Here is an 11,692-nt window from a genome sequence, read left to right on the forward strand (position 1 = left end):
TTGATCACCCTTTGGCTATTCCTCTTGGTTTGTTCCATCTTCTTAACTTTCTCTGCCAACGTCCTGTCAGCCTCACTCTTGAGCTCCACATTCAGCTGAAGTTAAACACTGAGAACCTTGGACTCCTCATGTTCACGGTTATTCTTGTCAAAGAGCATTAAATACCACAACAAAATCAGCTGATGAAATACATTGGGGGGATGACACCATACATGCCATTCAAATATTAAGATTGACTGCAGTTTATTATATTTTCTAAATAAAAACACTTCTTCAGGTTTGGTTTGCATTACAATTTCCAAGGGGTCTTATTTGACTTCCTGGGTCTTCCCACTTTCAGGTCTGACTTGAAATCAGATTTACATAAAGACAAAGAACATGCAGACCTTTGGATTGGTGCTGTCTATATAAAATGTCCATGTGAGATGTGTAAGGATGCTATCCAGATGATATAAAGTAAGCTATTTCATTGCTGGGTTACTGATGGTGGGGAAAATAACCTCTTTTATTAAGTCCTGCAGCATTAAAGCATAAATTTTCTTACTAGTTTTATATGCAAGCAGAAATTATAACACTGGACAAAATACTGTAATAATAAATTGATGGAAATCTGAGGGGCTGACCTCGAGCTGCATAATTCCAGTTTGAACAATCAAAATAAATCATGATAAACAGTAAAACAGAGGAAAGGTTTAACTTAATCATAAAACAAGGACGCGGCTGTCTTGGTTGACCTTGCTCAGCAGCTGCTTGGTGACATGTTCCAAGAACTGGTTTACTGGTGCATCTCAATAACTTTTAAAGGATGAGGCTAGTCATTTTCTCTTTTAACAGCATTTTCAACACTCTCTATACAAAGACTAAACCGACAATGATTTGCCTCTAGTCATGGTTATTGTCCATCAGTCCTGGATCATCCTCTTCTTCTGTGCCACAGTCCTCCATTGTTGTTTAAAAACAATTAATAATACATCAGGGAAATACACCGCTGAACTAGTTGACATATTTCTTCATTAGCAAACCCCAGACCTGAATCCAGGAATGACAGCTGACAGACATTGACCGTGACAATTCATTGTCGGTTTTAGTCTCTATATGGAGTGTTGACAATACTATTAATATAGAGAATGGCCAGCCTTTTCATGTAAGTAAAAACTATCCACTGACCAGACCAGCTGGACCCTGATTGAACTTTGCTGACATAACCCCGCTGGTGACCTCGTCCTGTTTCAGTGCATGTGGTTCGCAGTGGAAACATTACCAGTACACTCACTGATTTTATTATTTATTTGTTGGTATATTATTAATATGTGTTGTTTAGTCCAAAGGCTGGCCTGGACATTTTGTAGGTCATGGTGCACAAAGTATTATTTAATAACCAATACAGGGTGTAAATCTGGTAACCAAAAATTGTTGGATGATCAAACAAGGTTTTTACAGGTTCTTTGACCACAGGCACTGGTTCTCGTCACTTGGCAGATTGATGTCAAATATGGATTCAAGTTCATCATATCTGCTTAGCCTCAACATGTGCTAGAACATGAGTAGATAGCGTGTTAACAGAGGAAGAACAAGCTTGATGTACTTTAAGCTAAAGGTTCTTGTTTCTCCTTCTTCGGGGACTCTAAGTGACCTACAGCTTCCTCACAGGAATTCTTCCTTTTTAAGAGCTCAGATCTACCCCGTTTCTGGGCTGCCTCCAGCTCAGCTTGGCCCTCTATATACTGTATGTGTGCTTCCAATTTGCTAGAACATAGTGTTATAAATAGACCAGTGAAGAGTGAGTAATGACAGGATAGCTCTTGGAAACAGTAGAGAAGAAGTTGGAAGTCAGTACTGGAGCCCACAGTATTGTATGCACAATGTATATGTTAGCTGCTGAGCAACCAGACAGCACCTGGTATTGGACTAATGTAGTTATGGAGGGTAAATATAGTGGTTATTAATATATACAGTACACTATTTTCTCATGATACAAATATAGTATCCTTGTTATGATCTCTGCAAAGGTGTCTACATGCTGTATTAATGTTAATATGCTTGCTTGCACTCTTCTCTTATTTGAGTGAGTGAGTGTTTTTTATGTTGCTCTTATTCTTTTCAAGGTAACGAGCCATGCCTTTTTCCACATTAATCATTCAGTCTGATATGACATGATACGTTATGTATTGCCATGTCATATCAACTCATATAGGAGGACTCTGTGTTTTCTTGAAGCATTTTGGAATGATGGGGCTAAAAATCAAGTTGCACCTACATTTAGTCTCAGGCTCAATATAGCTGCTAAACCTTGTGTTGCCATGATGCATCTGTAACCCACCTGATGTTGTGGTTATTGAAAAAAAAAACAAAAACAAAACGAAAACTGATACATAGAGGTAACTTTATTGTGAAGGGTTGTGCATTTTCCACTGTCATATGGGAAAAGAAATAAGTAGAAGATTGATAAGTAACCAAACCAATCAGGAACTGTCAGGGTCAGGTGAGATACGCCTCACAAGTTCCGCCCTTGGGTAGAGTCAGGGCTGTGGCAGAACAGAAAAACTGAGTATGGACAGAGATTAAAAGAGCTACATGTTCTGGGAGTTTACCTGGGTAGTGTGAGCAGAAAAGGCCAAAGACACTTTAATATTGAAATTGGATATATGACATAGCGACTACGGATACAGTCGCGAGGGAAAGGAAGAAAAAGAATTGGCACCAATTGAGAATTGGTCGTGGTAGTGAGTGAAAGTACTGTGAGCTAAAGATAATAGCTAATGGCGTCAGCCATTAGCTCGTGTCCGGGTCAGCAGTGATTTGGGTAATTCTACCTCGTTAGTGAGCGAGAAGCAGAAGGTAAAACTTTATGGTTACACCTATTTATTTTGTTGAATTTTATGAGAAATTAAATTGAGTGTTATGTTAAAACCATGCCACTGTGTGTTGAAGAGATAAGATGGTTGCGTTGTGTGTGCGCCATTCTGAGCGGACATTACCCTATGCTCGTATTAATTAGAGATTAATATTTCCTTGTCTAAACACTTGGCAAGTGTTACACATCACAGCGCCAGTCAGCACGTCACCAGCTCAGAATATCAATGACAGTCTGAATTTCAAAGGGAAATAGTCATTTGCTGTTTGAGCTTGTTCTTTGGTGCATTCCCTGTGATTCTCTCTAAGTATTTGGACAGTGACACATTGTTTGATGTTTTAATTACCCTGAATGTGAAATGACAGTAGTTATTTAATTGTTCACTCCATATGATTGAATATAACCTTTAATTAAAGCTGCCAGTCTTTTACCTCATAATTACTGTGTCATTTCATATTCTATAAAGTAATAACAGCAGGGAGTCAAAACATCAAACAGCATGTCACAGTGTAAATCCATCTGGAACACAGCAAATTATTTTCTACTGACTGTTCATTGCCATAGATGTGGCAATGAACTCTCATTAATGTGTTTGATAGTTATTTTAACCTTGGAGATCACTGGATACCCATAAGGGTTAATAATAGAGAGCTTCTGCAAGAAAATTAAAAGGTTCTACAAAGTAAGCATTTTCTGATCTAACAGCCCTGTCAGCAGAGTAATGTCATATTCTGTCTCTTCAAAACATAAAAAGAAAGAAGCAATTCAAATACTTTTATTTTACTGCTGCTATAACAGCTTCAACTCTTCTGGGAAGGCTGTCCACATGGTTTAGGAGTGTGTTAATGGGTATTTCTGACCGTTCTTCCAGAAGCTCATTTGTGAGGTCAGATACTGATGTTGGACGAGAAGGCCTGGATCGCAGTCTCCGCTCTAATTCATCCCAAAGGTGTTCTATCGGGTTGAGGTCAGGACTCTGTGCAGGCCAATCAAGTTCTTCCACACCAAACGCACTCATCCATGTCTTTATGGACCTTGCTTTGTGCACGGGTGCACAGTCATGTTGGAACAGGAATGGGCCATCCCCAAACTGTTCCCAAAAAGATGGGAGCATGAAATTGTCCAAAATGTTTTGGTATGCGGAGGAATTAAGAGTTCCTTTCACTGGAACTAAGGGGCCAAGCCCAGCTCCTAAAATACAACCCCACATCATAATCCCCCCTCCAAACTTTACACTTGGCACAATGCAGTCAGATAAGTACTGTTCTCTTGGCAACCGCCAAACCCAGACTTGTCCATGGGATTGCCAGACAGAGAAGCGTGATTCGTCACTCCAGAGAACACTTCTTCATGTTAGGGTGCACTCGAACACAGAGTGAGCGAGCAGATAAAAAAGCGGACCCAGGTGGCTGGCTTCGGTTCAAGCAGTGAGGTTTATTTACAGTGAAGGTAGTGACATATATACAGGAGGAGTAATGAGGTAGATGACCGGGTGTCGATCAGCAGCAGCAGAAAAACAGTCAGTGGTATGGTGGATGATGATGTACCGGGCTGCGGACGCAGAGGTCACTCCTGGGCTGGTTGAGGTGGAGGTGATGATGGCTGTAGACAGAAGAGCAGGGATAAACTGGGTAAGGGAGACTGTGCATCGACCTGTGAGGCGGTGGCTGGTGGTGTAGATTAAATCCAGGGGGGTCCAGAGGAGAGGTCCGAAGAGGAAGAAGACAGTAGAGACGGCAGGGCAGGATAACGACTAGGGTGCTAACAAGGACTAGAGAGAACAAAGACAATCTTAGCATAAACGTGATAAAACAACATAACAACCACTGGCCTGAAGACAGAGAAAGAACTGGCAGGGGAGTGACTGGTGAACAGTGTATAAGTATGGAGGAGACTAATGAGGTGCAGCTGGTGAGTAATCAGGGAAGCGGGGCAGGTGTGTTGAATAGTGTAATCAGTGCAAGGGCTAGGCTAGTGTGAGGAAAGAGAAGAGAGGAAGGTGGAGCCGGGCAAACCTGACATTCCACTGCTCTAGAGTCCAGTGGTGGTGTGTTTTACACCACTGCATCTGTCACTTTGCCTAGCACTTGGTGATGTAAGGCTTGGATGCAGCTGCTCGACCTTGGAACCCCATTCCAGGAAGCTCTCTACACACTGTTCTTGAGCTAATCTGAAAGGCAACATGAAGTTTGGAGGTCTGTAGCTATTGACTCTGCAGAAAGTTGGCAACCTCTGTGCACTATGCGTCCCAGCATCCGCTGACCTCGCTCTGTGATTTTACGTGGCCTACCACTTCATGGCTGAGTTGCTGTCCTTCCCAGTCGTTTCCACTTTGTTATAATACCACTAACAGTTGACTGTGGAATATTTAGTAGCGAGGAAATTTCACAACTGGACTTATTGTACAGGTGGCATCCTATCACGGTACCATGCTGGGGTTCACTGAGCTCCTGAAAGTGACCCATTCTTTCACAAATGTTTGTAGAAGTGGTCTGCATGCCTAGGTGCTTGATTATATACACCTGTAACCATGGAAATGGTTGGACTACCTGAATTCAATGTTTTGGATGGGTGAGTGAATACTTTTGGCAATATAGTGTATATAAATGTTTTTATCCACATTTTACTCCTCAAATGAAGATTTGTAGACAAGAAGAAGGAGGGACTGACAGAACATGGCATCCCACTCTGGAAGAGAATGATTGGCTAGGGGCCTTATTAATCCAGGAATATGTAGGACAAGTTCTAAATGTGTGCATAAAGGAAAAGTACAGCATATGCCACAGTGTACAACATCTGGAGGGACGAGATCTGAAGGGCATGGTAATAAAAGGACCATTTAATAAATTGCAGTGACTAATGTTTTAACATAATATTTTCATTTGCTGCACCTTATTAAAAAGTAGGTTTTCTTGATAATGCATTAGTGGAAATACATTTTCATCATCAAATCTTTAACATAACAGTATTCTACTGTATTCTTGAAAATGTTGATATAGTTTCCACTTTTTCCCAAAATGGATATTCAGTGCATACAGTGAGAGTTACTCAAATCTACCAAATAACTTATGAAAGGGATGTTTGCTTGTACAGAATTCAAACCATGCTGTTTCAGTCTCTAGTCTGATGCTGGACAAACATGCTTCAGTGTCTCCTTGCTGTTTATGCACCATAATCTCAAAGGTAAATGTGATATGTTTTATTTGTGGTTTGATTATTTGTTTCACTACTGAATTAGAATTATGGATAAGAAAAAGTGACATGTTTCAAAAAGATTAATGATACTCTATAAGACCCTTATTTATTTAGCTCATTCTGTTTTATTTGCTCCACCTTTTCAGTCCCTTTACTGCTGGATTGTACCACTGTCATTGCTTTGTGTCAGGAGCTGTGCTGTTAACAATTAACATTGCTGCAAAGGTAGAGCCCACTGTGTCAATAACTTGTCAACATAGTGATATTTTGAAAAAAGTTTTAGTTCAGGGAAGATGATTTTGTTTGCAAATGCATAACATGTAGCTAGTAACATGTTCATTGAAGGTTGCAGAGCACAGTGGCATTCTGACACTAGGATCTTTATATTAAGCTGGTTGTTGATGTTAATAACTCATCAGAGGTTTTACCTTGTGGTGGAATCTGCTGCCTTCTAGCCTTCAGTGACTGCAGTAGTTGCATCAGACACTCGATGTGACAAACAGAACTCAGCAGTTGCTCACCAGCTGCTCGGTGGCATGTTCCAAGAATTGGTTTACTAATGTATCTCAATAACTTTTAAGTAGAATGTGAAACCCCCTAAACTCTGGAACATGAACAGATGTGAAGAGCCCTTTTCCTGGATTTACTTAGTAAATTACCAGATACCTCAGTTAAACCTGCTTCTTAAATTAAAGGGCAATTAAGAGTTGAAGTATATTAGAATGTTGCAAACATTCTGGGCTTCACTTCACTATCAGATCATTATAATCCATTAGCCTAAATCAAGCAAATAAAAAAGAGGTTAGTTTTTCTGTAGCCCTATAAAATGATAGTGCAGGGCAGGTCTGGGGATTATACAACAGGTCTGTCATACAGGCCTATTGTTATAATGACCGAACAAAATTGTTTACTGAGCAACAAAACTAAATGAATTTAATATGTTGTCATTTTACCATCAAATTATACTCACAAATATTAGTTATATGATAGATCAAGTAGAAATTAGCCTGTGAGTCACTTTGAAACAAAGGTTTTACACACTGTTTAAATAAATGTCACACAATTAGTAGTGGGGTGGCTAGTGAAGTACTCAGTGCATTCATCTTTATCAATGACTCAGATTTCACATCCGCCTAATATACACTTGAAAAAAGTTGATTTTAATGCACATATTAGTATTTTGCTGCTGTTCTCTGATACTTTAAAGAAAATGATACCTTGCAAAGAGCCTGATGTTGACGTCAGGGAAGAAAAGGTGGTGATACATGTGAGAAACCAAAATTAATGTAGAAAAATGCTATAGCTTATGTTCATCTAGTATTCCAGATGTCACCTGTATATCTTGGCTTTAAGAAATGCATGCATTTCCCATTTATCTTACTGAATCAAGAAGAATATGTGGCAAAAGACAGACAATGCACACTTGCTTGCATGTCCTCATAAACACGCACGGTGCCAGGAAATAACAAAACACCAAATAACACTGTACAGTAATTGCTCGTGCTGTCTCAGATGCTCTCTTCCCCTCTCTCTCTCATAATAAAAGTCTGTTTGACAGGCCAGTGCAGTATATGTGCAGCACAGGGGGGAGTCTTCTATTGCTGCTGAACACAAAATTGTGTTATTGAAGGCTGCACCCAGCACAGTGCCTTCTTATTCTTCCCCTTGTGTCTGCCCTTATATTAGAAATATTTTCAGTTGCCAATAAAAGCATAATGCCATCTTATACATGCTGCATTTGCAAGTGAATTACGGCGCCCCATATTGCCTCTGCTGGTAATCACAAAAACATTGCGCTATGAGAGAAAGAATAGCCGCTCCAATATCAAGTGTGATTGTGCTGAATGTTATCTGATGGAGGTGTTGGAAATAGAAGCATACTATATGTAAACTGAATGCCACACTGCTTGGCCATATGGGTAGCAATAAGATACGGGCATATGAAACAGTGGGAACAAATTATTCTTAAATTATAGTCACAGCACTGTTTGCATGTGAACTCATAAGTAAATGGGACAAGCATATGGCGTGGAATAACTTTGGAATGTTTTATATGGGAAATGTGGTTAAATTGTTTATGAAGGAACGTGTGTGGTGTCCTTTGTGTTGTCAGTGAACATCATATCACTTCTTTCCCTCTGTTTCATTTGTGCCTTCTCATTTTCATCCCAATCAAGCCTCCATTTCACATTTCATTCTTATGTTGCTGCTGCCTTAGCCTATTATTATTTCTCATGTTTATGTTTCTCAGTGTCTCCTACTCTCTTTTTTTTACTCTTGATCTGTGTGTGTGTGATTTCTTTACCTTCCTGTGCAGTACTTCTCCATTTCATCTATTGTTGTTATTTTTCATTTACACAAGCCAAGTTGAAGAAAAAAACCTAATGGATTTCTTTGATTGGTCTCTGATTGGCACTTTTACTCCTTACAAAATCTAAAATTCTAAATCATTCTAAACTGAAAATGCATCCGAATGAAGAGTGAATGAGTACAGAAGGTTATAAGAATAAATGTAAAGAAGATGGACAACAGGTTAAATGGTGGGGAAAGTGATAGTGTATAGTATACATGATGATAGGCATTACAAGACACTCGTAATTAAATACTATATTCAGGTTAACAAACTCCAAATTCACACTGCTGCATTGCTTGAGATTCCTAAAGTTTTTAACTTTGATCCATCTCTGACTTGAATTTAGAAACAGTGAAGAGTTTCAGCTGGAAATCTTTATAATGTGAGTGACTAATCTGACAAATATCATCTGTTTATTTGACCAACCTTTTTTTAAGCAAAAAAAAAAAAAAAGCACTTAAAACAACCTGGTCTAAGGGATTTTGATGCAAAACAAAGAAGCATTTGCTGCCAAAAGGAATAAAAAGACAAACTGTGAAAGCACAGAGAGATTACAATATTTATGGGAGGGACAAAACTGACTGTGATCAACATAAATATTGTGCAAAAAGAGCAATGACGCCTGTGAGAAAGCTGAGGAGAGTGAACATCTGTGGCTGGCACTCGCAGACATTCCTGCCTGAAGCCAGTGTACACTACCTTTTTTCTTGCCTTCCTCTATCTCATGTGTACCCTCCTTCTTCTCACATCTGATTTGACCCAGTAAACTTAGCAGTGAACCTGAATCTCTGTCTCTGATTGGCTGCATGCATGCCAGTCAGTCTTATGACTGCAGACACACACACACCCTCTTTCCTGCTCCACATTCCAAGCTGAAGATGCAGTTTTCTGTAAAACACGATGCACACTGTGTCTTTCCAGTCATGTTTGTAGCCTTGCCACAGTTCCCTCCCTCCTCTCCTCTTATCGTCACTGCTTCTTTGCAGTGTGACCCGTGAATCAGCTGTGAAGTGGGATTGTATAATTCAAACCAATAAATGATGAACTGTAAATACATGAGTATGTTTTAATGTTTCCTGCCTTTCCTTAGTCACTAACAAAAGATATCAGTGCTGCTGGCTGAAGCTGGCTCGTTGCCCCCCTCTTTTGCCTCCTCCCTCACTCTCCCCCTTTCACCTTCTATCAGTTCAGCGTGACACTGTCATTTTAGTAACTCATTGTTCAAATCCAATTATTAAAGCATGCATCCTAGAACTGCTGTAGCTGAACCTAGCTGTTTGTTCTTGATTTGTTGTGTTGATCATGTGCTTCCAGTAGCACATTGATATTGACAAAAACTGGTTTTGTACCTATAGCTAATTCCATGACAACTGTACAGGGGTGAATTTTTATATAACTTCTCTGTTTAAATTATACTGGGACTAAAAGTTAAACATTAATTATAGACTTTGAGTGACAGGCCAGGCGGGATGGTCCTGCTAAAGGTGGCTAACCACTAGCTGTCTAGTGAGCTCCACTCATGCTCCACCTCTTTGCCCATTTTTGGATTAGCTGTAGCACTATCAAGTGTGGTGACAGCCGCTCTTCAGGAAACCAGTGGAAGATGCCACAATGGATTTGTCCATCTTTTATATACAGTCAGTGGTTCCTGTCTATTAAGAATTATACATACTGAGGCAGACATATACATAAATATTAGCTACTGTAATCCAAATATTGCACAGGCTGAAGTAAGACTGCCTTAAAGGAGTAGTTTGACATTTTTGGGGAAAAGGCTTATTCACTTACTGATGAATATTGGATTAGAATATTAATACAACTCTCATGTCTGTTTTAAATATACTACTAATAGCAGCCAGTTACAGTAGCATAAAGACTGGAAACAAATGAAAACACTGCAGTGAAGCAGAGCCAGCCTGCCTGCCATGGGAAGTACATCTGTATGTAATGCCCCAGCAAATGTCATTTTAGCATTTTTGACTTTGCAGTTCTCCTGCTGTGTGTCCTGATCTTCATCCAAATTGTACATCATCCCCTTGTTATCTATTCTTACTTTACATGAGACAAAAATGGAAAGGCAGCTCTCAGCACAAACTGCTTTGCATGGAACTTCTGACTTGGCAATAGCCCTTGGTACCTTTGGCTCCAATTTGAAGCCTTATACAACACAGTTATAAGTCAGTGCTAGAGGACATTTTTATGAGTTTGTTTTTAGTTCAGATGCTATCACTCTTTATTTTCCTGTACTTTTCAGTAGTTAAACTGTGGCACAACATAACTGATGTAAATCTGGTAAATGAGGCTTGCAGCTCCAGCTGCTGATGAGGCCAGACACATCCAGAGATGTCTGGTGTAAGATCCCATGCAGGAAAACAAAAACTGGACATTGTCACAATATAATCAGTGAATCACACTTCCAGGACTATGATACATGACCGTGGCATGCTTTACTCAGTTTGAAATGATAAATTGTCGCACCAGACTATTGCATATTACCATGGTACCTTAGGATGGGCAGCTGTGATGTTGCATACACTAAAAAAAATTATCAGATGATGTCATGGAAGGCATATGATGAATGTGAACTGTCAGGTTTTACCATTGGTTTTTTTAAAGCGATAAGTAGGTTGCTGTCTGCATATGACAAAGTCTTTACGTTTTTTTCCCTAATATTCCATGAAAATCTCTTGCAGCTACAGTACTGAATAATGTTGACTTTCTTTACTTGTAAATAAACTCACATGTGAACTGATGTAATGCTAATGCCATTCATTACACAGCTTAGATGCCCACATCTCTCAGAAGCTTATCAAACTCTTAGATGTCATGATTAGCTCAGACAAATGACTCGAGGGCTCATGTATTTCAATAGGAATTCCTTTTTTTTTAAAATCACCTTTAATCCTGCACATCTTCTGCAAAACTCCTCTCCCCGCCTGTTCTACTTGATGTAATCACAAACCCACAGAGGGACTATGTGAACCAGACTAGACGATGAATGATAACAGTCATGAGCTGCACATGTAATGTTAACGCTTTGCACTCTAAAATAAATAAACTTCTATAACTAACACCTCAACACACTGAAAATTTACTTGGAAGCAAGACCTGTTTCAGAAATGTTTAGACACCCTACATCTGATATAAGCTGTTTTAATAGCAATTGATACTTGTGTGCTATTCTCACTGTAGACTGAAAATGGGAGGTGAGCAGCACTATAGAATACCAGTAAATGTTTTTATTTTATGTGCTACAGTCTCTGTTCCCCAGCTGACCTTTGACCTGCCTG

The 11,692-nt window shown here is 39.5% G+C and overlaps 1 long non-coding RNA gene across 1 annotated transcript in view; it reads left to right on the forward strand.

The window, feature by feature from the left end:
* The first annotated feature begins 2,443 nt into the window (after positions 1-2,443).
* The window catches only part of LOC109958180 (uncharacterized), a 30,982-nt gene continuing 21,733 nt past the window's right edge, over positions 2,444-11,692 (forward strand). The window contains exon 1 of the long non-coding RNA XR_002274640.1: positions 2,444-2,838. This is a non-coding gene — a long non-coding RNA (uncharacterized LOC109958180). The remainder of the gene's footprint in view (positions 2,839-11,692) is intronic.

The sequence above is a fragment of the Monopterus albus genome, unplaced genomic scaffold (genome assembly GCF_001952655.1).
Source record: "Monopterus albus unplaced genomic scaffold, M_albus_1.0 scaffold31.1, whole genome shotgun sequence".
NCBI lineage: Eukaryota > Metazoa > Chordata > Actinopteri > Synbranchiformes > Synbranchidae > Monopterus > Monopterus albus.